The sequence below is a fragment of the Dermacentor variabilis genome, chromosome 4 (genome assembly GCF_050947875.1).
Source record: "Dermacentor variabilis isolate Ectoservices chromosome 4, ASM5094787v1, whole genome shotgun sequence".
Taxonomy (NCBI): domain Eukaryota; kingdom Metazoa; phylum Arthropoda; class Arachnida; order Ixodida; family Ixodidae; genus Dermacentor; species Dermacentor variabilis.
Window position 1 is genome coordinate 22754555 of NC_134571.1, and position 27434 is coordinate 22781988.

The following is a 27434-nucleotide window of genomic DNA, read 5'->3' on the forward strand; positions in this document are numbered from 1 at the left end:
CACCAAAAGTCGTGTTTTTTTCATTATGCAGCACTGACGAGAACATGAAACTTCTCGAGCCTTACATGCGAGACCTCCTCGTGAACAGGAAAGAGTGCCGAGTGCTTCGCGATTCCGCAGCTACGATGGATGTAGTTCACCCCTCTTACGTAGAACCCCATATGTTCACGGGCGAGTGCGCATGGATCAAGCAAGCCGTGGAAGCTCATAGCGTGTGTCTGCCGGTAGCAAAAGTGCTTATTGAAGGACCTTTCGGAGCGCTTGAGACGGAGGCCGCAGTGTCTTCTATGCTGCCCCCCCAGTACCCGTACCTATTTTCAAACAAATCCGATCACCTCCTGCGCGAGAAGGGGCTTTTGTTTGGTGAGGCTAGCGTTCAGGCCTTAACCAGGTCGAAGGTTCGGGAGCTCGCTGCAAAGGCGGTAGTTGCGGGGCCGACGTTATCGAACAATGAAAAAGGGTCAGAGGTGCAGCAAGCTGACGAACTGAATAAAATTGAGCCTGTAGCGTTGAAGGCGCCAGATACTGGAGAGGAAATGCCCGATAAGGGAAAGTTAGAAGAGCTATCTGCAGATTTGCTCATCGCGCCTACGTCAGACGGACTTGATAGGTTGCTAAAAGTCAGCCGGTCGGCTTTGATAGCCGAGCAAAAGAAGGATGGCAGCCTAGAAAACGTGCGCTGCAATGTCAAGGACGGTATCGCCCGGAAAAATGCGCGTTTTGTGGAAAGAGGTGGAGTCCTGTACCGGAAGTATCTAGACCGCCGAGGAGTGGAGTTCGATCAGCTGATCGTTCCACAATGCTATCGTCAGGATCTGTTGCGCTTGACGCATGGGGGTTCGTGGTCCGGACACCTAGGAGTTAAGAAAACTAAGGACCGTCTCTTGCAAGAGTACTATTGGCCAGGGTGTTTTCGGGACGCAGACCATTTCGTAAGGTCATGTGACACCTGTCAGCGGGTGGGCAAACCAGGGGACAAATCGAGGGCGCCGTTGAGATTGGTACCTATCATTACGGAGCCTTTTAGACGACTCGTTATTGATACAGTGGGACCTCTGCCGGTAACAGCCACGGGGTACAGACACATTTTGACTGTGATCTGCCCAGCGACAAAGTTCCCTGAAGCAGTGCCGCTTAAAGAACTCAGCTCAGTTGAGATAGTCAATGCACTACTGTCCATATTTGCGCGAGTTGGTTTTCCTGCGGAAATCCAATCAGCTCAGGGCACAGTGTTTACTAGCGCTTTGACGACAACTTTTCTCGAAAGGTGTGGGGTAAAGCTGTTACACAGCTCAGTGTACCACCCACAGTCGAATTCCTTTGAGAAGCTCTACTCCGTCATGAAGCGCGTGTTGAGAGCATTGTGTTTTGAACATCAAACTGACTGGGAGCTGTGTCTGCCTGGGGTGATGTTTGCATTAAGGACCGCGCCGCATGCGGCTACGGGGTTTTCGCCAGCTGAGCTGGTGTACGGTCGCTCGCTTCGGTCTCCGCTTCGCATGCTTCGAGAATCGTGGGAAGGCAGGGGCGACGACCCAGTCGTGGTGGAGTACGTGCTTAAGCTCCTCGAACGCTTAAGAAGGGCACAGGAGTTGTCAGGTGAAGCAATGGCAAAGGCCCAGCAGAGGGCCAAGGTTTATTATGATCGGACCGCCAGGGCCCGTCGTTTTGAGGTGGGCGATGAGGTCATGATATTGCGCACATCGCTAAACAACAAACTAGACGTGCAGTGGGAGGGCCCAGCACGAATTGTTCAGAAACTGTCGGACGTTAACTACGTGGTAAGTCTGCCAGGAAAGCGGAAAGCACAGCAAGTTTACCACTGTAATCTGCTCAAACCTTATAGACAAAGGGAAGCAGTGGTGTGCATGATGGTAAACGTTCCTGAAGAGCTTCCGGTCGAGCTTCCGGGACTAGGCTCAGTGACGAACAGGGAAGACACCGGTCAAGTCATTAGTGACTTAGTCAGTGGAGCATCGCTGTCGCCTGAGCAGAAAACCGAACTACACCAGCTCTTACAAGAGTTTCAAGGTCTGTTCTCTGAGAGGCCTGGTAGGACTTCTGTACTTACTCATGATATAGAACTTACCTCCCCAGAGCCAGTACGATCCAAGGCGTATCGGGTGTCACCCCGCCAGAGCGATATTATGGAGGCTGAGGTAAAGAAAATGCTACAGCTCGGTGTTATTGAGGCAGGTGAGAGTGATTATACCTCCCCTTTGATTTTAGTTGAGGTACCGGGCAAGGAACCTCGTCCTTGCGTCGACTACCGCAGGCTTAATTCCATCACTAAGGATCAAATTTATCCGATCCCTAACATCGAGGAGCGCCTTGAGAAAGTTAGTAGCGCTCAGTTTATTTCCACCCTAGATCTTGTCAGGGGTTATTGGCAGGTTCCACTTACAGAAGAGGCTAGTAGGTATGCGGCGTTCATTTCACCAATGGGAACATTCCGTCCTAAAGTGTTGAGTTTTGGTTTGAAGAACGCGCCATACTGCTTTTCAAGCCTCATGGATAAAGTGTTGCGGGGACAGCAAGAATTCGCTTTACCGTATCTAGACGACGTAGCGATATTCTCCGCATCCTGGTCTGAGCATATGGCACACTTGCGGGCAGTGCTAACCCGCCTGCGCGAAGCGGGCTTGACAGTCAAGGCTCCTAAGTGCCAGTTAGCACAGGCCGAGGTTGTCTACCTCGGTCACGTGATTGGTCAGGGTCGTCGCCGCCCCTCTGAAATAAAAGTGGCCGCTGTGCGAGACTTTCCGCAACCGCGCACGAAGACCGATATTCGGTCGTTCTTAGGTGTCGCCGGCTACTATCAGAGGTACATCCCCAGGTACTCTGATATCGCGACTCCCCTGACGGATGCTCTAAGAAAGACAGAGCCTCAAACAGTCGTCTGGGACGAGACAAAGGAAAGAGCTTTTAGCGCCCTAAAGAGTGCCCTAACAAGCCAGCCTGTGCTACGATCGCCAGACTATACAAAAGGGTTCGTTGTTCAGTGCGATGCTAGTGAGCGAGGCATGGGCGTTGTACTGTGCCAACGGGAAAATGGAGAAGTAGAACACCCCGTCCTGTATGCTAGTCGTAAGCTGACCAGTCGTGAGCAGGCGTATAGCGCCACCGAGAAAGAGTGTGCATGTCTCGTGTGGGCCGTTCAGAAATTGTCATGCTATCTAGCCGGCTCGAGGTTTATCATTGAGACGGATCACTGCCCTCTCCAATGGCTGCAGACCATCTCTCCCAAAAATGGCCGCCTCCTGCGCTGAAGCCTCGCTTTGCAACAATATTCCTTTGAGGTGCGTTACAAAAAGGGGAGTCTCAACGGTAACGCCGATGGCTTAAGTCGAAGCCCCTAACGTAGGAATCAGCCTCAAAATTGTTTGTTACTGATGTTTTTCTTCCTGAGGCAGGATTTTTTTTTAACATATAGCTTTTGTTTAGTGTTTCAAAGTGATGATATGCTTTTTAGTGCAATTTTCCAATTTGTGGACGCGTTCTGAGTGATGCTAGACTACTGTAAGGAACTAGGCAGTGGTAAAAAAGGGGAAAGAGCCTGGCAGGGCTTAGTGAGGGTTGTGCCGTGCTTGCTGACTGAGCGGTTGAGTTTCAGCGTACTTCTAACGCTTGCCGGGAACGAGAACAAGAATGTGAACTCTCCCGAAGTCACTTTGCAGTGTCCTGTGCGAACCTGAACGAGAGAACGAGGCCTTCTCTGTGCGCTGCGCTCAAGAAACGTCGAGGGACGCCCGACTTCGGTTATGAGCATCATCGAGCGACATCCCTCCGGACAGCGGATGCAGTCCCCTGTCCATCGGGATCTCCTTCCCCCGGCGGGGCGGTCTGTTACGTTTCGCCTACGACGCGCGGTTTAGCCGGCGCGACTGCAACAAAGCGGCAGACATTTTGACCCGTTCGGCGTCGCCGCTACGCTCCCCGCCAAGCGCGTCCAGGCATGTTCCGATGCCACGTGTCTTCATGTGCGTGTGTGAGTGTATGTGCCATTGTGCCCGACCGGAGGCGATACGACAGTAGAAGTCACCTTCTCCTCCCAGCCATTGTGCCCGACCGGAGGCGATACGACAGTAGAAGTCACCTTCTCCTCCCAGCCATTGTGCCCGACCGGAGGCGATACGACAGTAGAAGTCACCTTCTCCTCCCAGCCATTGTGCCCGACCGGAGGCGCTACGACAGTAGGAGTTACCTTCTCCTCCCAGCCATTGTGCCCGACCGGAGGCGATACGACAGTAGGAGTTACCTTCTCCTCCCAGTCTTTGTGCCCGACCGGCGGCGCTACGACAGTATGCGTCACCTTATCCCATTGTACAATCACGTGCTCGTCTATTGAGGGGTTCCTTCTTGCCCTCAACTGCGAGAGGATAAAAGCAGCTGCCCCCGGACGCCAAAGGAGGGCTCCGATTTCTTCTGTTGAGTAAAGTGCTCTCCCGTCTCTCTACTTCGGTCAACCTGACCGCCAACTCTTTGCGATGTTAAAATAAACAAGTTGTTTTGTTGTTACCAGTCGACTCATGCTTTGCCGGGACCTTCGGATGCTTCCAGTTGTACCCCAGGCCGCCAGGCCAACGCTACCCTTGGGGCTTGCGACCCAGGTGCAACAACGGGCGTCAGCGCCGAGTTCCCAACAGGTCGTACCATCGGTGCGACCACAACAACCGTTGCCATCGGTGGGATTCAAACAAGACCTTAAACATGGGAGCTCCATTGTCGATCTGCACCACGGAGGAAACGAGGGCAGTGATTCGTGTTTTGTTTGCGGAAGGTGTTAAACCTGCGGGGATGATTCGTGGAATGCAAGCGCAATATGGTGACAGTTGTTTATTGCGAAACAAGATCTACCAATGGATAGAGCGTTTCAAACAGGGAAAAACTTTCACGTGACGAGGAAAGATCGGGCAGGCCATCAAAGTCAAAGATTGAGGACAATTTGAAAGTCGTTGAGGGTATGGTGATGGAAAACAGACGTATCACAGCGGACGAAATCGCCAGTGCTTTACATATCAGTCATGGTTCAGCGTATTCCATCTTACACGACAGGCTAAATTTTCGGAAAGTGCGTGCAAGGTGGGTCCCGAAAGAGTTGTCAGCGCAGCATAAGCCCCAAAGTTGGACATCTCTCGTAAACATTTGGCCCGTTATCGTAGCGAGGGAGATGCAATTTTGCAGAAAATTGTTAGTGTAGATGAAACTAGGGTACATCATCACGAACCGGAAAGTAGGGCTGCGAGCATGGTTTGGAAACACTCATCATCACCAGAAGTTAAGAAATTTAAACGTAAACCATCAGCTGTTAAGATTAGGCTAGAACTATTCTGGGACATGGAAGGTGTGGTAGCCGTTCATTTCACCCCAAAAGGCGAAACTGTGAACGGTGAGAACTATTGTAATGTGTTGCGAACTAAACTCAAACATGCAATCAGATCCAAACGTTGTGGAAAACTGCGAAAAGGTGTCATCCTGCAGCCCGATAACGCTCGGCCACATTCTGCCAGACGGACGGCCGAAACAATAAATGATCGATTTGGAATTCGAATTGCTGGAACACCTGCCATACAGACTAGGCCTGGCTGCAAGTGATTTTCATGTTTTGGACAATTGAAGGAAACGTTCAGGGGAAGAGGCTTTGCAGCCGATGCAGAAGTCATTGATGCGGTGCAAAATTGGTTACAGGTGCAACCCCAAAACTTGTTTTCCGACGGAATGAAAAAAACTTGTGAAATGTTGGGCAAAGTGCGTTCAAGTGCATGGAGGTTATGCAGAAAAATGTATGTTTCAGTTCTGTATCATTAAAATAAATGTAACTTTTCTCAAAAGTCCCTTTACTTTTTGACTTGCCCTCGTATAAACAAGGTTCTTGAATTACAAAGTTTCATCAAATATTTGTCCTGAATTTAATTTCATGGCCTTCACGTTTTTCATATGTTTCATGCACTACTTTGCTGGTTTCAAACTGATATAGTTATAAAGTTCATGTGACATATTCCTTACTTATTAAATAGACAATAAAGTGGAATCATTGATATCAGTTATTTCTGGCACAATTTTTTGGGACGTACGAATATATTCTTTTATGAAAAAATACATATTTTACATGTCTTGACCGTGCGTAGCGTTCAAGAATTCTGTTTGCGGCATCTTTAGCAATGACAGTGCACTTATTATTCATGTATTTGATCTCTCGACAAATTCTATAAGGAGCAGGCCGAGCTGAAACGTTAAGCGAAAAGAAGGAGGGACAGAAAGCTTAGTTTCCCTTGCGCCAGAACCACATTACAAGCACAAACCAATTAGTCCAAGATCGCAATCTGCCTATTGACGCTCACCACGCCACGTCGTCGTTAACGCTGGGATGGGCTACGTGACATAAAAGAACGGAAAGCTAGTAGAACCGCAGGAGGGGAAATAATAGCTTGTGCAAAGGTTCAGTGGTTCCTGATACAGCTTGGCGACGCTTTAGCGCAGCACATATATGGTAATGGGATGGGATGTGCGTATGATAATTGAGACGGCAGTGGCTCCTTCTGACGTCCGTGCGCCCGTCTTTCGCAACGAGCCACACGTACGCGCAACTATCGACGCATGCGTGCTTATATGTACGTGTATTGTATATCATTACTCCCTCCATCCCCGCTTCTTTTCCCGGTATACTCCGATTAGACAGTGCAAGTAACTGCGTCATGGGTTTCTGCTCTGTATAGCCCGCCCAGACGGGTCACACCTAGTCGTGCCCTTTTCTTTTTCTTCCTTCTTTATTAGCTCATTTGCAAGTTCACTCAGAGGACAAGCACGTGAAATACATATGTAAGATCTACTAAGCAGCATGATTGCAATCACATCAAAATTTTCTTAGTTTTGTCAAAGACCCGCCGTGGTTGCTCAGTGGCTATGGTGTTGGGCTGCTGAGCACGAGGTCGCGGGATCGAATCCCGGCCATGGCGGCCGCATTTCGATGGGGGCGAAATGCGAAAACACCCGTGTGCTTAGATTTAGGTGCACGTTAAAGAACCTCAGGTGGTCGAAATTTCCGGAGTCCTCCACTACGGCGTGCCTCATAATCAGAAAGTGGTTTTGGCACGTAAAACCCCATAATGTAATTTTAGTTTTGTCAAAGGTTCTAACCTCTACAGTCATTTCGGAGGGCATTCTTGCGCTTTCTGCACCTCCAGATAGGCGTTCATACTTTCCCGGAAGTACATTCGCGCCGGTCGTGCAACTGGGTCACAGTAATACCAAGCCATTCTGGCGTGCCAGAGGCTGTGAAGGCCAACGAGCATTAGTAGATCAAAAGGAAGCCCATCATGATAGTCTTCTGCAGCTAGATACCTGATGCCGTGGGCATCTAGCGGGAGTTCTTTTTTAACTGTCCTTTGTAAAACACACACAAAAAAAATCTCCTCCCCAACAATGCAGGAAAACATGATATATGATCTCAGGTTGTTTACAGATTAAACAATAAGTTCCCTACGGTAAAAAAAAAATTCTTCCAAAACTGTCTTTACTGAAAGCGTTCCTGCATGAACTTTGAAAAAGAAATTTTTAACATCTGGCGAAATTTGCATACGCTTTACCCTTTTTAACACATTCTGGCCATGGATACTATTGTAAAGGGATCTATATAAAGGCACAGGAAATTCAGTATCGCACACATCCCTATACAACTTTTTATGCCTAGTCATGCCTGTTAACGTGCCGATTGCGACTTCGCTCTCGATCACGAGTGGCCTTGGCTTGGCTTGCGAAGATTGGCTGCGTGACTGGCTCCATATTATGGTTTATTTTCTTCCTCCGTGGCCGGAACCTTGTGCGCGAGCTCGATTCCCGGTGGAGGTGGTGCGCTAAGTTTTGTTTTTCTTTTCTCTTATGGCGAGGGTGATGCTAAGGATGAGAAGGCATCACGGACTTTATACCTACATTCTCGTTTACATTCTCGTTGCTGTTCCCTCCAGCGCTATTCGTACGCATGTTGCTCTTTGGGTGTACGAACTATACGTGTCCGCCCCATCGATAACGCAGCTGTTTTTAGCGCCGATGCCTCTCCTGCTCATATACTGCGATAACCTTGACGTCACGCTATCGTTCACGGCGAGCGTTCTAATATGTTCCGCATTTTGAAATCTGCTCCGCCGCACTGCACCCGTATGGGTTTGTTAAAAATCGCCAGGTCCGTTTCTGTTGCCGGACGCCGAAAAACTACCGAAGGTTAGTCATATGCAGCTTTCGCAATAAAAAAAAAAATTGGCAGTGGCTTAGCTCGGCTATGCCAGGGTAAACGTATAGCGAAAGCTAAGGCATAGCATGGCTAGCCTTGGTTAATCTTGATTGCAAGTCCAGGTTAGTCTGTTTGTCAAGCTATGTTGCGGCGTTTAGCCAGTCGTTCGGTGCGCTGTTCGTCTGTTTCCTGGGCGTTTCGTTTCCTCTTCATCTCGTTCCGATGTCGATTCCAGGCCTCCTCCTGCTTATCAGAATCCTCGCCGTCCATACTGCCGCCTCAACCGTGGTTCGGCGCACGCGAGCTCTCCTTTTCAATCCTCCGACATGTTATCAGGCATGCGACGCAGCTGGCGACGAGAGCGGAGGCGAACGCAACGACGAGGAACGCGGTGTGACGTCATGTGCTTCTTCGGAGCACGGCCACGGCGAAATCGCAAGTTCGCGGCCAGTAAAGCTTTCGTTTTAGAAATTTCACCGACGGTTACGATACTCTCTACTGCGATTTCTGAGCGCAGCTGTTTAGGTGTCTTGAATTCGCGATATACTGTTGCAAATAATTTGTTTCTGAACGACAGGGTGTTGTCGGCGGCGGCGGTGAGCCTCTGCTCGAACAGCTCGTTTAGCAGCAGCGGCAGACGAAGCATTCCCACTGGTTGCGTTACTCATTGACCAGAAAGAAAGCGTGAACACGAGAACGCGTGGTTCACGCGGAGCGCATTCTCTAGCTGCGCCGGCGCCGCAGGCGAAGTAGCGCATGCGCAGTGGGCCCGAAGCCCGCGCCAATGCTTTGTTTCAACGATCGCCGCACGCCTTGTCGCCGTCGGCACTCCGCTTTCCTCCCCATCCTTTCGCCATACCCTCCTCCGCTTTCTGCCTCATAGTTCCTGTGCGCCCTCCTCACCGCTTTCCTCCTCGCGCCTCTTCGCTCTCGTCACATTTTTCATCGCACGCTGCGCACCGCGTCCGCTGTCACCTTTCGCTCTGCTCGTTCGCTCGGTCTCAAGTGACGCCGACGCTCGCTGCAGGAACGGGCGCAGCCCCGACCACACGAACGCTTGCGGACGCGCGCAAGCTCGCGTCCGCGCGCCCATGCATGCGCGGACGGTGCGGCACGGCTCATACGCGTCGAAACGCGGCGCTATGACGGTGAACAGCTCCTCTCTGTTATCGCGCGCTCGGGCTGCCTCGCGTCGGCGCGCCCAGCTACGCAGCTGCGGCATGATACAATCAACTGGCACGAGCCAGGATGACGTCGAAGACGACGAACCACTTTCTCCACCTCTTGTGTTGTACTGATAGCGCAGTCGGAGCATGCAGTCTGTTATCTTATCATCATCATCATCATCATCATCATCAGCAGCAGCAGCAGCAGCAGCAGCAGCAGCAGCAGCAGCAGCAGCAGCAGCCTGGTTACGCCCACTGCAGGGCAAAGGCCTCTCCCATACTTCTCCAACTAGCCCGGTCATGATCTTATTATCAGTACTATAAAAAAGAACAGCCCAGTCGTCGAAAGCTCATAGAGGCCAGCGTAGTGACAGAATACGCTCCTTGTCGTCACGCGTGTCACTTATGGTATTATGTGAGAGCGGGCCTGCGGACAAATTCCGCAGAAACGTGGCGACGGAAATGAGAGACACCCATACAGCGCGGAATCGCTAAGAGCGTGGGAATATGAGAGAGAGAGAGAGAGAGCCATGATGGGAAAGCGTGCCGGATGCTTGCCTAAAGTCTGACAACTCTGCTAAGGATGTTAGGCACAGCTCAGTAGGTGGCTTAAATTCAGTTGTAGCCTCATTGGATAGGGGAATGTCGAGGCGGGCCAGGAATTGCCACCTCCCCTTTTTGTTTGTTTGCTGAAGTGTGTTTAAAGGCTGTATGGAACCCATTCCTTTCAGTCTAGGCTGTAATAACTAAACAGATAAATCAGTAAGACTCCGCACGATGCAACGCTAGTCTGGGCCGTAACCACTTGGTGGTCGAACAGTATGAGACTCTGCTGGTTGTATGTAGGGACAGTTGTCCCGTAGGCTCTAACTTAGGAAAAGTAGAAGGCGCTGTATACTGACAGCATGCATGCATTTGAACATGATGAATTCATATTTAGCTCACGCTTTAGCGTAACTCTGCGTCTTTCCCTCTCATTATTGTTGTTCATTGCAAAAAAAAAAGATAAACCTCCATAATAGCCAACTGAATCTCAACAGAAGGTATATTGAGGGCAGTAAAAAGTCAATAAAAACACAACAAAATTTATATGCCAACTTAGTAAGCGCACACTACTCTTTCCTTAGATTTGCCCCATTCTCAATCATTCACAGCAGTGCGCTCACTTCATGTCGAGTATGTGCTGCGCCTGGTTATGCTTTGGATTTTCGCGTCCATTCAGAATAAAAATATAGCAGCAGCAAGAATTTGTTTCCAGTCACTCTACCATGATTCCGAGTTGATTTTACCGATAGATGGATGAGCCGACTCTACATTGTTTTTTTTTTCTTTGGATACATTTTAAAACGAAGCTTTATGATTTGGGCTCGCAGGTTCTTTCATCACTGTGTAAGACATTCTTCTATCAGTGCCACTGCCATTCTTCTATCACTGCCAAGAAGTGTATAATAGTTATATAATAGCCTGAAATGAATTTATGTCGCAGTTCTCTGCGCAAAAACCTCTTACCACCATCCTTCTCTCGACGAGCATCATATGCATCGCTTTCGTCCTCGTGACATCGCTGCATTGACGTCTCACACAGTGCATCTTCTGATTAGGCGTTTGCATTTCGGCGTAGCTTATGAGCAGTGTAACCCATAAATATCCGTTGCGCAGCATGAAAATAAACATAATTGCGTGCGTCGCATTTAGTTGTATATACCATTAACCGCTTCACTAAGGCTTCACTTCGCATATATTACAACATGCGCGTTTGATCTGCCGGGAATCTTTAAAGGGACACTAAAGGTCAAATACTGAGTGGACTTGGACTGTTAGAATATTATTCCAGAAACCTCGCGGCACTTGTATCGTGTCGACAAAAGAGTTAGTTTACGAGAAATTTGCGTCTCAAGGGTCCGCATACCTTTAGCGCAATTCAAATCACCCGCCCCCGAGCGGGGGAGTGGTGGCGATGCATACGCCATCGGCGCCCTTTACTACCGTCGGGGAGTAAACGGCGTCCGAGAGACGTGCTACAATTTTCTGCGCAAAACGCTAACGCGCGGCGATGTAGAAGCCGAGCCAAGGCAGAGCGTTGGATTCGCCTCTGCAGCTGCTCTCGGTCAAGAGGCGTGAACCGTTCGGGAATTTGGCGACATCACATGGACGTGGCATTGTCTGCTGCTTGCAGTTTGTGTGTTTTGCGAGCCAGCAAAACAAGATCAGCATTACGCTATAACGAAACTACTGAAACGCGAAAGCGCAGGCGGCTCCATAGTTGAGAAAACGAAACCTTTCAACCGCCTGCGTCGTTATCACGGGTAATGACAGTGACTTCTCTTTTCTAAACAGCAAATAAAACCGAAGAATTAGGGTTTCATTACGTCTTATAACGCACTACAATGATCTTTATATTATGAGTGGTTGATTACTAGTGACATAATTATAATGAGGAGTTCCTTCGTCATCGAGCTAGTACTTGAATGTCCCGAAGGAGTCTCTAATCGTGTCTTGCGTTTACCTCAATTTCTCGAATAGTGAAGCTCTGTTCGCGATGACGTTGACGCTTTAGACGTTCTCGAGCACAAATCTATCACTTTAGCTCGACTTAGTATTTACTGTTGGTGTCCCTTTAAAGTGAAGCTTTCTTTGCCTCTTCCTTCGACTTTTACACTGCTTCTACTGTTACTGCTGCTGTCGGGCATGCCGCGTTGGGGGTAGGGGGGGGAGGGGGCTGGGAGTTGAGAATATGCATAATGTACATGCCAGGGGCACGAGTGAGGAGTTTATGAGACCTGTCCAACGAGAGTATCCCCGGCGTCGCCACAAGGCCCTCTGGAGCTCCCTGGCCGTAGACACGATGCCCTTCGAGCGGTTGTAATTACTCGTGAGCACCCCGTGAAAGCATTGCAGAAGCTGCAGCGCTTACCTTGGGACTCGCGCGCAACAGAAGAGGTAGACAGAATGGTAGAGAGGAGGTAGTGAGAGGAGACAGAGAAAAGTCAACGCCATCACGAAACAGTTAATTGACAAATTTGCCATTCTTCGTTCGTGGCAGCTTGTACACATAGGAGGATCGCGAGAGAGCGAAAATGCGCCTTGAGAAAGTAGGGCAAGTTTGGGGTCTCATAATAAAGCAAACGCTACTACTAGACATGGCTAATGTTACGGACAAACTGGAAAAAAATTAATTCAAGGTACGGCATCGCACGTTTCTACTGTTTCTGAAAAAATAGACACAGTGCAAGTTGGTCCATGCGGACAACTGACACAATCAAGCAAACCAACAACTCAGACACGACATGATATGCCCTGTGAGGCAATGACAGCGCTAACCTTTCCGCAGGCTACTAATGACAATGGAGTATAACAACGCCTCGGTCAAACACGTCTCGCTGTGTGCTCTATGACTGTGTAGACAAACGCAAGGAGTGTACACAAGGTAGCACTTTACATCACCTCACGAATGTCGTATGCTGCAACGTCGCAGCCAAACATGGTCAAGCAACACACACAGCACAGAAAGCTTCGCTTACCTCGGTTGCCACAGTGCATGGGATCAGCATAATTTTTTAAATATTATTATTTCTGTTTCATGTTCAGTGTTATCGCTTTGTCTTACATTCTTATTTTTACATATTAATTTATTAGGTAATTTCTCCTTTCACCACTCAAACAATGCGTGTGCACGTAAGGCACTTCGCCCGGTCCCCTACCCCTCACCTCGCATGTCTCACAGTAGAAAGGCCCCTCACGACATTCAGTGCAGATGTGTTCGCGCACCGTGCCTCTGTCATGTCAGGTTACGCACCTGCGACCAGACCTCCGATTCCTCCATGGTGTGTGAGCCGTACTCAAGTAAACCTAACAATCCCAGGACTTCAGAAAAAAATCGGATTTACCACCATCTCCACTCAAGCAGCTTAGTTTACTCCTCCTATACGAGAAATACAGCGACTGCACACACACATCTATACTGATGGCTCAACTACATCGACCAGTTCTGGTGTCGATCTCGTTATACCAACAATGGAAATAACCCAGCGGTTCAAGACTTCCCATATCACTACGTCTACAGCTGCAGAGCTCACGGCTCTCCGCGGTGCGCTTCTTGTGATAAATACTGAAAGTCCTCGAAAATGGGCTATCTTCTGCGATTCAAGGCCGGCGTTACAATGTGTACAGTCGTTTCTCGGGCATAGAACTCACCATCAGCTCACGTGCGAAATCGTGGAGCTTGTCCATCACTTGAGAGAAAAAGGCCATATCTCTTTTCCATGGATACCAGGCCATTGCGGTATCATTGGAAATCGGACGTCAAACAAAGAAGACCGCTGCGTCCCCATTGCTCTCTCAAGGACCGACGCAGCGAGACAACTTCGCATTCTAGCACGCACGCTCTCCTTAGCAGAGTGGAATACTGCACATAAAAGGTGCACCAGACTGCACAGACTAAACCCTTCGTTGCAACTCAGACCTCCGGCCGGACGGCACCGACGCAAAGCGTCTCTTTTGAGTCGGTTGTGGCTTGGAGTTGCCTTCACGAAAGCTTATTCAACACTAACGATTGGAATGGCTGACAGTCCTGCACATGATTTTTGCGGATGCAAGGAGAACATTGACCATTTATTGTGCTACTGTCTTCAATTTGAAGCACAAAGACAACCTATGTTCAACGCATTCAGGACACTAGATGGTCGTTCTCTTAGTGAACAGTGTTGCGACGCCTGTTTCTCGAAGCTCGACCGGCGTTACTATAGGGTAGCGTGGCGTTGTCAGAGAGCTGCAGGCGTCCGGTAGACCATGGCGACCAGGAAAGGATGAGACGATTTATAGTGCGAAACTTGCACTGTTTATTCGATGGTTGGTGAAGGATAAGAAGAAGAGAATGAATGATGATGAAAAAGTACATTGCGGGGCCCCTTAAATAGGCCCACTAAAATTGTAGGTGGGATCTTGCTCACGTCAACGTCACGTGACATGCACTGAGTCCAACGGTGCTTGGCGGCGGCTCCCACTTTCCCATGTGAGTTTGCACGTCCCCGTTGGTGCTTTGCGGCTGCTCCTCTCTTCTAGGCGACGTTGGTTCGCGCAAAGCGTTCTCCCCTAGAGTTGGACAGCTTGTGGAAAGAGTTATCCCCTTGGTCGCACACACAAAGGGGCCTGTCATCACTGCGGGGCGCCTGCCAGACCGGCAGCCACACGTGACAACCATGGCAAATTAGGAATCCATCCTCCGTTTCGGTTGAGCAGGGTCTTTCGAGCCTCCTTTCTGCCCGGGGTGTTACACGCCAACCGTAACAACAGACAGTACTATAATCCTTACCGATCATCGGCTCAGAAAGCAGTGAAGGCACTTTGTGCTTTCTGAAAGCGTCTGGTTTGTACGAGTAGCTTTGACTCTAATACTGTCAGTGCATGTCTCTATCCCTTCTCTCCCTCTTTCACTTCTCCCTCTTCCACTTCTCCCTTCCCCCAGCGTAGGGTAACCAACCGGACTCTTGACTGTTTAACATCTCTGCCTTCCTTATATCCTTCTCTCTTTCTTCTTTCACCGTAAACATCTGGAGCAGCATGCCAGGCTTTTGGCATGACGTCTCCAGCACTCACTGACTTTCTTTCTCGGTTACTCGCTTGCGTTGTCGCCTGTCGCGCGCTGCATTAGTGGCGACGAAGCTTCAAGGGGACGCATCACGTTCTGCGCATTAAAACGCGAAGCACATCTGCTTAAAGACCACCTGACCAGCCGTGCCAACTAATACCAACAAGCACGCATCCAACAAGTTTCCGACAGGATGCAACAGTCCGAGCAGCCATATTTTGCGACGAGGTGCCGCACGACGGCCCGGAACCTTCTTACGCACATGTATATACAAGGAAGATGGCTCTCGAATTGTTGAAATTTCCTGGAAGCGAGTTGGATGCATTGTTAGTACGACCAGTCATGCACGATGAATCGAGTGATATACGTTTCTACGCACACGTGCTTCCCGCCATTGTAGCAGCGGCGGAGCACACCGCTTGCAGGCAAGACGCGGCTGTCGTGCCCGAAGTGCCCGGCGGAATATTACTCGATATCCCGATCACGTATCCGTCGCCGCCGAGTATACATATAACGCGGCACTGCAGAACTGGAAACGCATGCGCCTATACACCGTATGGTGCTCGGACGGCCCAGCCAGCGAAAGAGACGTCAATACTCGATGTTAAAGAAACGGGAGTGAACGGGAGTGAGGAGGAGCCCCTTTTTCAACCTGGTGTAACCCGCCGCGGAGGCTTAGGTGCTATGGAGTCGCGCTGCTAAGCACGAGGTCGCGGCTTCGATTCCTGGCCGTGGCGGCCGCATTTCGAAGGGGGCGAAATGCAAAACGCACGTGTTCTTGGATTTAGGTGAACGTTGAAGAATCCTAGGTGGTTGAAATTAATCCGGAGGCACCCTACTACGACATGCCTCACAATGAAATCGTGGTTTTGGCACGTAAGACCCTAGGATAACACACACACACACACACACACACACACACACACACACACACACACACACACACACACACACACACACACACACACACACACACACACACACACACACACACACACACACACACACACACACACACACACACACACAAACACACACACACACACATATATATATATATATATGGTGTGATAGTCTCTGAGTAATCTATAAGTAAGAGTTTCGCGTATGGTGTAAGGGAACGAAATCCTGTAATACTGCGAAAACTCAACGGCCTGTACGCAACGGCGACGACACGACAGCAAAGCAGAGACGATAACGGCGATGACGACGACGGCGGCAAAACGACGACGACACAACAACAACGATGGCATAACGACGCATGTCGCGGCGTAACGTTACGGACGGACAGGGCAAACCCTCTCCCGAGCTGCTAACTCATGTCGCAGTAATAAAACCAAAAGGGTACGTGTAACAGGGCCACCTTGAATCCTAGTCATAACAAATAACGAGCTTAGTCATTATAAATAAGGTGTAAGGTCTGTAGAAAAAAAACACGTCAAGAGGTGGCCAAGCGGTAACTTTTGATCCCATTGAGCGCGCCGGCGGTGCGGTGTAAACCGGGAAACGACGGCGGAAGAAGCCGCAGCTCGCGAAGGATTACTGCCAGACGTTCTGCTTATACCTAGCTGAGTGCCCCTACGACCTTTCTTTCTTTCTTTCTTCTTCTGTGACATTGGGGTTAGGGCCATTGTTTACTGCGTACATTTCGCCGCCTTGCCTGCTATGATTGGCTCAATCAGAGGGCGGTAATGTCAACTCTGACTGGCTGAAACAAACGAATTGAATCAGGTCCAGATTATAGCCACATTCCTGAAAATCAATTTGTTACGTTAACTAACGTTACGTAATTCACGTAATCAGCGTTACGCACGAGTTCTCCTTTATGAGGGAAAACGCGACACGCTACTTTCGCCAAGTATTGATCGGGCTCTAGGGACCGTCGAAGTTATCGAACGTACGAAGTAAACTTGCTTCAGAATCTGAGAAAGGGAACAATGAAGTGCCTTGAAGCTAAACAGCTAGAAGCTAACTGAAAAATGGCTATATAGCGATTTTTACAAGAATTGACAATTACACCAGAGCATTCATTTAACACAGGAACTTTGCAGACGTGCAGTCGCTCAGGAACTAGTTCTCTACAGGCACTGTCTCTCCATTCTACCTTAAATCGTACAGCGTTATGCAGAATCCATTGACGCCGCCACCAAATCCGGAGCCTATAGTCGCTGAATTCACAGCAGCCAGCGTTCAAGCGGCGAAGGCACTTGCCTACAGATCTGTATATGCTACATACATGCAACCTAACAGGTTGACTCAGTCTCTAGATCCCACGACACTGCACAGAATTGGTGAAACAGGGCGTGCAGGACAGCAGCTGCGAGACTAGACATCATTTTGAAACTAGGGGGTAGGGGCAGGCAGGCAGGCCTCCGCACATTTCGTGTCGTCTGCGAAGCCACAAGCCGGCCTGCAGAGACGGGTTTGTGAGTAGAGAGAGAGAGAGAGAGAGAGAGAGAGAGAGAGAGAGAGAGAGAAATCGACTAAAGAAACGAAAAGGTTGGAGAAAGAAGAAAGGGAGGCAGCGATCGAAGCCGTTTGCTGCCGCAACATCCACAAGCAGCCTCTGGAACCCGGCAAGCCTCACGGCGCTCATCGCAGATGATACCGGATCGGACGGCGGCGATTTCTCCGGGACATGCGGACGCTTTCAGATAAGACGGTCGAGGGCAGACACTGCACGCACAGACGCACACGCACAGACACTGTCGGCAAATGGTCGTGACTGGACTCGCTCGCTTTCATCGTCGTTCCCCTCCATGCCCTCTGCCTCGCTCTCTCACCCCTTCTTCGTCAATCCACGCGCCGCACGCCAGCCACACTTCCAGCCGCACTTGCACCATACCTCCCCCTTTTGCCGACTGCACTAACTCTCCCTTTGTCATTCGCCATCCGAACGGCGTGTTTGAACCCCGGCGTGTTGGCACCGCAGCGTTTCAACAGATAACTAGAAACTATATAGTAAGATACACTTCATATTAATTAAAATTAGCAAATTGAAATTCACATGTAGGAATTTGTACCCGCAATAGCATTACAAAGATGCATGACGTACATGTCAAATATACCTTAGAAGGGTTTAGGTGTGAGCTACACTGTAAAACAAAATTACAACGTTTCGGTTGTATCTTGCCACACAACGATAAACGTCATCTGTCTTGTTCGCATTTCCTTTCTTTAACGATACGAGCCCGGTACTTCCCAGCAACGAACGGCATGCGCTTTATCAGCATGATATAGCATTCCCGACAGGGAAGTAGTGAGGGCATCGTTTTCAAGAAAGGAAACGCAAACAAGACAGATGACGATTGTCGTTGTGTGGCAAATATACACCCCAAAGGGTGCAACCGTTTTAAGAGTGCACTCTTAGAAAAATTTACACCCTTTGGGGCTTATCTTGTCCCACAACGATAATCGTCATCTGTCTTGCCCGCGTTTCCTTTCTTTAACGCTGCGAGCCCGGTACTTACCAGTCACGAACGGCACGCGCGTTATCAGTGTGACGCAGCATTCTCGACAGGAAAGTGGCGAGCGCCGAGTTTTCAAGAAAGGAAACGCAAGCTAGGCAGATGACGATTATTGTTGTGGGACAAATATACACCCCAAAGGGTGCAACCTTTTTAAGAGTGTGTAAGACAAGTTTACATCGTTTGGAGTGTCTATTTGCCACACAACAATGATCGTCAGCTACCTTTCCCGCATTTCCTTTCTTAAAAACGCTGCGCTCGTTACTTTCCTGTCGGGAATGCTATGTCATGCTGATAACGCGCATGCCGTTCGTTGCTGGAAAGTACCGGGCTCGCCGCGTTAAAGAAAGGAAATGCGGACAAGACAGATGACGATTATCGTTGTGTGGCAAATATACACCCCAAAGGGTGCAACTGTCTTTAGAGTGTAACACTCTTAAAACGGTTGCACCCTTGGTTGTGCATATTTGTCCCACAACGATAATCGTCATCTGCCTTGCGTGCGTTTCCTTTCTTGAAAACTTGGCGCTCGCTACTTTCCTGTCGAAAATGCTGCGTCACACTGATAACGCGCATGCCGTTCGTGACTGGGAAGTACCGGGCTCGCCGCGTTAAAGAAAGGAAACGCGGGCAAGACAGATGATTATTGTTGTGGGACAAGATAAGCCCCAGAGGGTGCAAATTTTTATAAGAGTGAAGCGTGTAATTGGTACGGGTCATTCATTTTAAACAGCGCCAGAAAAAGCACACGTCCTGTGCCCTTCCTTGTCCGTGTGCTGTTTTGGCGCTGTTTAAAATTAATGATCACATATACCGGGTGTTTCAGCAGGCACTTTCAAACAATGAAAAGAAAATCCTGTGACAGATGGCACAGTTCTTGTCCATGAGCTGGTTTACGTGAAGAGGCGGACATCACTTGCACAAAAAAATTGAAATGTATATTCGACTAATTAATAAAAAAATAAATAATATTTTAGCTAATTACCTTATGACACATATTGCTATCTACAAATTCTAGCCGGAAAGTTCGCACGAATTGAAACGAATTCTCAGGATGACACCACTTACGATATATTAATTCCCGAATTTTGCAGAGAAATGCATTGGCGTTCCAGCTAGTTTTGTGCTTCTATGCATAAAACGACGTTTTGCTAAGAAGGTAAGGTGAACGACATTTTTTTAGCGCAAGTTTGACGGCGCAAATCTCGTAAATGGTGTCATCCACTCAATTCCTTTCAAGTGGATATGCCTTGCAGTTTCACCCGCTAGAATTTGTAGAGAGAGAGAGAGAGAGAAGGGAAGACGGAAAGGCAGGGAGGTTAACCAGACTGAGTCCAGTTTGCTACCCTACACGTGGGGAGGGGAATGGGGAGTGAAAGAGGGAGAGAGAGAACTTAGGTGTAGGATGTCTATAGTCGGGCGCTCAAGTCTGTTGCCCTCAGGTAGCGAAAAAGCGCTCGAACTGCTTTCTGGGCCAATGAGCTGTGAGGCCAGGCTCCCAAGATCTTCGCTTCCGTAAATGGCCTGTCATCCAGTCTATTCAAGGCACACTGGAGAGTCGCACGTTGATTATCGAAGCGAGAACAGTGGCACAGAAGGTGACTGATGGTCTCTTCACACTTGCACTTAGCGCACATTGGTGAATCCGCCATTCCAATACGATAGCTGTAGGAGTTGGTGAATGCTACTCCTACCCACAGCCGACACAGCAGTGTTGCGTCACGTCGTGGAAGGTTCGCTGGTAATGTAAGTTTCAGTGATGGGTCGAGGCTGTGTAAACGACACTTAGAGTTCTGTGGTGTATGCCAGCAACCTAACGTGATGGTACGAGCGAGACTGCGAAGCTCTCTTGCAGCGTCGACTCTGGATAAAGGTATAAGGAGTGTCGGTGAGCCAGCCTGGGCACGTCGGGCAGCGTCATCGGCGAGGTGATTACCAAGGATGCCACAATGTCCCGGCAGCCACTCAAATATGATATCATGTCCTCTTTCAGATGCACAATGGCAGGTTTCGTTTATTTGTGACACCAGCTGTTCATAATTGCCACGTCGTAAACTTCGCAAGCTCTGGAGGGCTGCTTTCGAGTCACAAGATATTGCCCATTTGTTGGGCGGTTCTTTTTCAATGTATTCGACAGCAGCGCGAAGAGCGGCCAGTTCAGAACCTGTAGATGTCGTTACATGTGAAGTCTTAAACTTGATGACGACCGATTGAGATGGTAGAACAACGGCGCCTGTAGAATTTTCCGAGACGGAACCATCCGTGTAAACATGAATTCGCTTAGCGTATGAACAATGCTAGAATTTGTAAGTTGCAATATATGCCATAGGGTAAATAATTAGAAACGTAATTAGTGTTTTTTTTGTTAATTCGTCGATTATGCATTTCAATATCTTGTGCAAGTATAATGTCCGCCTTTTCGACTAGACTAACTTATGGAGTAGAATTGTGTTCCTGCCACATGCAATTTAAAAGTATTCGCTGAAGCACTTTGCATATATAATGTAAAGTAATAAGGTCGTTGCTTGCTGCACAAGCTAGTTTAAAGAAAGTGAGGAGGGAGTATGGTTCATTTAGACGTTTATTTTCTCGACGTTTCGTCCGAAGGACCGGCTTTTATCAAGAGTGATCAACGCCATTATCAAGAGTGATGAGCACACACAGTGGGCGCGTGCGCGTGTGTGCGTGCGTGTGTGTGCGCGCGCGTGTGTGTGTGTGTGTGAACGAGAAGGAAGTAAACCCAGAGGCCCGATTTTTTATTAGCCACAATCACAAGAATCCAACAGACCATGACACCAAGTAAACACAAGGAAAATTATTTGTAGTGTTAATTGAAGTAAAGAAATGATGAATAAATGGAAACGAAAGTGGACGAAAAGACTATTGGCCGAAGATGAGGTACGAACCAATACGAGGACGTGAGTTTGTATACCATCTGCGGCCAGTTGTATTCTTTTTTCGTCCACTTTCATTTAGACTTATCTATCATTTCTTCACTTCAATTAAAACTACAAATAATTTCCCATGCTTTTCTTGGTGGCACTGTCTGTTGGCTTCTTGCTCCTTATTTAGGATGGTGACTATATATTAAGGGATATGTTCCCGTGACCTCAGGAGTTCCTCAGGGCTCAGTTCTGGGCCCTCTTTTGTTTCTGATGTATATAAATGATATTACTATTGGCCTCAAATCTTCGTTCAGAATGTTCGCGGATGACTGTGTAGTTTACAGGATTATAGAGAATGAACGTGATTCAGAATACCTGCAGCATGATTTGAATGCAATATCATCCTGGTGTGCCCATTCAGAAATGTCGTTGAATGTTAAAAAGTGTGTTCACGTCACTTTTACGGGGAAACGTTCATACCAGTTGAATACGTATACCATAAATAGCGCTACTTTAAGCACGGCCAGGGAATATAAATATCTAGGAGTTTATTTAACGAGTGATTTGAGGTGGACTAAGCACGTTCACCACATCAAAGTAAAGGCTGCACGTGTTTTGGGTTTCTTAAGGCGAAATTTCAGCGAACTTCCATTTAATTTAAAAGAGCAACTGTATTTCACTCATGTGCGCTCATTGCTGGAGTACGCATGCGTTTGCTGGGATCCGTATACCAACGAGCTGGCCGATACACTTGAAAAAATACAGAACAGGGCAGTGCGATTCGTTCTAGGTAATTGGGATCGTGAACTTAGCATGAGAGAAAGCAAACGTAAACTTAAATGGGAAGAATTGAAAGATCGTAGACGAAACCTCAGGTTGAAATTTTTCCATAATATCTACCATTCTAAAACTGGAATCAATAAGGAGAAGTACATTCAAGAGCCGTCCTATATATATCCCAAAGAAGGGACCACAGTCTCAAAATAAACGAATTTTCCTTTAAAGGTGACGTCTTCCGCTATTCATTTTTTGTTAGATGTATAAGAGAGTGGAATAATCTACCGCCTATGATTGTATCCAATGTGTCAAATGATGCTTTTTACCGCGCTTTGTGTAAATAGTTTCTTTATTGGTGTCAAATATGATGCTTATTTTTATGTATCCCCCTGCTGTAATGCCTCCAAAGGCGAAGCAGGTATCAAATGAATAAAAAAAATAAAAAGAAGAAGGGTTACCGTTGGGCCCGATTTTTGTTAATCATGTCCATATAAAGCCAACAGGCAATGAAGCGAAGGAACATACATACATACATACATACATACATACATACATACATACATACATACATACATACATACATACATACATACATACATACATACATACATACATACATACATACATACATACATACATACATACATACATACATACATACATACATACATACATACATACATACATGGTGTCCCAAAGATTAAAAATACGCAATTGCCACATAGCTGCACAGAACCAAGGTAATGTTGTTTGCCGTCGCTAGAGGCACTCCAATTATATTTTTAATTGCGCCTAATTCGATAATTATACTTCATTAATTAATCAACTTCTCAAATATTGTAATTAGATGAAAAGTGTCAATGATTCATGAAACACTCCCGATACAGCTTTCTGTTGCTCAATACGGGCTATATACATAAAAGTGTTTTTCCGAGCGTGAAAGCATTGCCGCGAGACTGGCCGCTCAAGGCACTGATCAATTAATATATATATATATATATATTTCTGTGAGCCCATTGTCAAACTATTTTGAGGTTTTTAACATAATTCAGGAAAAAAGCGACAGTTCGAAGTGGTGTACCCGCTACATGCAGGCAATTCATTACGAGCGGCCGCCAGCCTCGGCGCACTGAGTTAAGGGAGAAGTGGCCGGCTCGCGTGCAACAATTTGCGCCAGCGTTAAAGACGTGCGCGATAACAGACAGTAAAGTACGCTTAAGACATTTAATGAAATATCTACGTAAAATAACACTGAACGTTCGCGCTGTTTTGTGGTGTGTCTCGTACAACGCGCCTCTATAGAGTCTGCGTGTGTGCACATGCGCCAGCCTTATGCTCTCTCTCTCTCTCTCTATCTCATGTTGTTTTTACTGACGTAATATACGCTCGTTTCGTTGCGTTCGTATGTATTTACGCTCCTATTAAAAGGCTGAAATGTATACACAGAGGCGAACTATTGAAAACATTTACGAATGTTCGTTTCTTCTTCTTTTTACTTCATGTACCCTAAAACACTATGGGGGCATTGGATAGTACAGCGAAATATCAGGTGTACTCAAATCAAAATTATGCATCCAAATGCGCAGAAGTAAATACCGCGTCGTAAGCGCACGGAAACAAATGACCGTGTATGAATTAAATGCTATACGTTCAACCGCACACACACTTCTTCAGCTGTGGTTAGTGTAATTATTATTGCCTGAGAATTCTTTCATCATCATCAGCCTGGTTACGCCCACTGCAGGGCAAAGGCCTCTCCCATACTTCTCCAACAACCCCGGTCATGTACTAATTGTGGCCATGTCGTCCCTGCAAACTTCTTAATCTCATTCGCCCACCTAACTTTCTGCCGCCCCCTGCTACGCTTCCCTTCCCTTGGAATCCAGTCCGTAACCTTTAATGACCATCGGTTATCTTCCCTCCTCATTACATGTCCTGCCCATGCCCATTTCTTTTTCTTGATTTCAACTAAGATGTCATTAACTCGCGTTTGTTCCCTCACCCAATCTGCTCTTTTCTTATCCCTTAACGTTACACCCACCATTCTTCTTTCCATAGCTCGTTGCGTCGTCCTCAATTTGAGTAGAACCCTTTTCGTAAGCCTCCAGGTTTCTGCCCCGTAGGTGAGTACTGGTAAGACACAGGTATTATACACTTTTCTCTTGAGGGATAATGGCAACCTGCTGTTCATGATCTGAGAATGCCTGCCAAACGCACCCCAGCCCATTCTTATTCTTCTGATTATTTCCGTCTCATGATCCTGATCATGATTCTTTAAGTTGTCGATAAATGTATCATAGTCAGCTATACCACGTGACGTCAATCTTCTAAGCCTTAAAATTAACACGCCAAGAATGACCAGTCCGCCTTTGAAAAAGATCTAGGCAGACCTACCCATCGAAACGTTGGCCAGCCTGACGGAGGCACTTTACTCCTGTTTATTAAACTTTTATCCCACAGTATATTTCCATCTGTCGGCCCCCATCTTGGCTATGGTCAGATCAGTAATAGAGGCGACAGATTTTCGGCGAGAATTCCGCTCTTTAATGGTCGTGTTAAGAAAAGAAAGGCGCATTAGATGCGTGCACGCAAATGGGAGGCTGAACCTTGAAGTCATGATCAGTGCGTGGAAATGTAGTGCATGCTGGTTGAATTAATGCGTTTGTAGAGTGAGTACGATTATGGAAGGGTTTGTGATATAGAATGTTAGGCTGGAAGCTTTCCTTCTAAGTTCTAGTGATGGCTAATCGATACTATTTTTAATGGTTAATATACTTGAACGCGAAGAAAACAGGACGAATCTATAGCTGCTTTATTTTGCGAGGCTTCTGGTTGGTTTATTAAATATGATTATTGTGGACTCATATAAATGAAGCATATTCTAATTTTGATCTTATGGCACTGGTACACGCAGTCAGTCGGGTGTTTTTGTTGCATGACAATGTGTACGACGAATGAAGCCAAATTTTCTACACGTGCTATTTAAGATGGAGCCAACACGTATATGATGCTTTAATTTGCATCTGCTACTAAGACCACCAATGACTAAGTTTATTCAGGTCATTCTGTAATGCAAGGCAATCGCCAGTATCGGTTAGAGAGCAATAAATATAACAGAGTCATCTTATCTTATCGATGAATTTATGCTAATACGAACATCATTCACTTAGACTAAAAATAGTGCGAGACTAAAAATAGCGCGATACCAGATCAACAGGTTCATATGTAAATTGCGCGTTATTTATGACAACAGCTGGGTGCCGTTTATATACAAATATGCTGCGGCACATTGAAATTTTTAAAAATTTCTACGTTAATAAGCTGTATCTTATAAATAGTTTTGTATGCAGTAAGCGATCGAATGCCTTGGCGAAGTTTATAAAAATGGGGTCATTTAATACGTATGTCTGAGCAATCAGTTTTTATTTCTAGCACGCCGACGAGCTGCCCCAGCTTACAGGCACCGATAACAGTATGTCGCATAACAGCGGCAGGTGCAAAGTCGGTTGGGCGATGAAGCAAGGATGTCAACGTTGCGCAAGAGAGACGCCATCACGCGCAAGTGCATATTGTCCGACTGGGCAGCAACGCCGAAACCGCGCTCCTCTCTCAGAATATGGAGAACGTACACAGCTCTACAAATATAGTGCCAGCTGGACGGCCGGAGCACGTAGCAGTGGCACAGCCAATTTGAAAGGTAAATGATCTCTCTTGGGCATCCGTTCAACTTTCTTGCCGAACCTTGACGAGCGTCGATGCGGGAAGGCCAAGATATAGGGCGACGAAAAGATTTGCACATGGAGCAAGATTACGATAGAATGACGACGAGCGGCGACAGTACGGCCAGCGTCTCCACTTCCGTACTACTACGGCTCGGCGAGTCTCGCCGTCCGACACGAGAGCCGCTCTGCGGTGGCTGGGGCGACCAGCGCGACGGCTGGTGTTGGTGGGAGTGGTTGACGCGCAGCGCATCACTGCTGGCGGCACAGAAACAAGCCGGAGAGCAATTCCTCTAATTGGCCCGAGCACAGGGCTAGCGCTAAACCAGTGCTCGTACGGCCAACATATCAGCAAAACCTGCGCCCTCTCTAGCACGGAGAAAAAAACAGATGCGCACGCGAGCGCGCAAAGCTAGCTAGCGCCAGACTCGGCTCATCGCGAGAGCGGCGACACGCCTGAAACGTAACCCCGCAAGCGAGCTTTGCTGCGCTACTGCTGCACGACATGAAGCGAGGCGGCAGCGCTCGGGCGTTTTCTCAGCGCTTTCGCTTCCAGACGAACACAAGGAGCAGGTGCTTCGTGTGTGCCTCGAGCGGATTAGAATTCAACTCAGTTTTTGCAGACGGGGATACCGAAGCGATTCGCATAATTAAACCCACGCGCTCGATCAAGTCACTACCTGCGGCGAGTACTAAAGAGGCTGGCTCTAGGCCCAACGTATGCGGTTTCGTATACTGTAGTTCAGGAAGAATCGCGTGTCGATTGTGCACCATACTATAAATATATATACCCGGTACACATACTATGGTTTAAAAGCACGGTTTCTACTGCCTTATTGGAGGTAAAAACATATCCCATCTCGTTTACACTCATTCCGCACAGCTTCGACTGAGGCTGAAGAACAGCGGCTATGAATTGCACGATACGTGATCATGCTCGCGCGTTGACGTTTCCCGGCAAAATACGAAGCAAGGAAACCAAATAAGTGATCGTGCAGTTAGTTGGCTAGGCTTAGCGCCCTCAATTCACCTTCCAAGAGCGGATATATTCGGCATCACAGGAGAGTTTCTTCCCAGCTCTGGAGCTGAGCCACATGAGCACGAGCTCTCGTCCAATGCGGCATCGTCCGCAGCTCAAAGCCTGCGCCGGGACACATTTCCGGGGTCGCCGGCTGACCGCAGACGCATTCTCCGACCACTCGCGCGCAGATAACAAATGCCGAAGAGTGAAAAAACGTGCGTCCCGCCCGACGAGTCGGCCTCCCATCCGGCATCGCTCCCTGTGACAGCGAAGGCAGGCGAGCCGGCGTTTTCTCATGGAGCGGTTGTTCCGGCTCCGCGGGTTCCCCGCCCGTTTCGGGATTATTCCGACGATCGGACAAAAGAAAGGGTTCAGAGACTTACTCACCGTCAACTTAGCTGTTATGGGACACTTCCATTTCGATCCTCTTTACCCGCGCCGATATTGCACCGAGAGAGATGAAATTAAAAAAAAAAAAAATCCAGCAAAGAGATGCACACAGGGAAACTTGCAGGTTGCCGTTGTCGCCGTCTACGGGCGGTAGTGGGCCGGACGTAATGTCCACGTGACCGTCGCAGGCGAACG

The 27434-nt window shown here is 48.0% G+C and overlaps 1 protein-coding gene across 1 annotated transcript in view; it reads right to left on the reverse strand.

Moving 5' to 3' along the window:
* Window positions 1-27396, reverse strand: part of LOC142578789 (fatty acyl-CoA reductase 1-like) — a 103695-nt gene extending 76299 nt beyond the window's left edge. The window contains exon 1 of the mRNA XM_075688364.1: window positions 27237-27396. The gene's annotated coding sequence lies outside the window, so the exon portion shown is untranslated. The remainder of the gene's footprint in view (window positions 1-27236) is intronic.
* Between the last annotated feature and the right edge of the window lie 38 nt (window positions 27397-27434).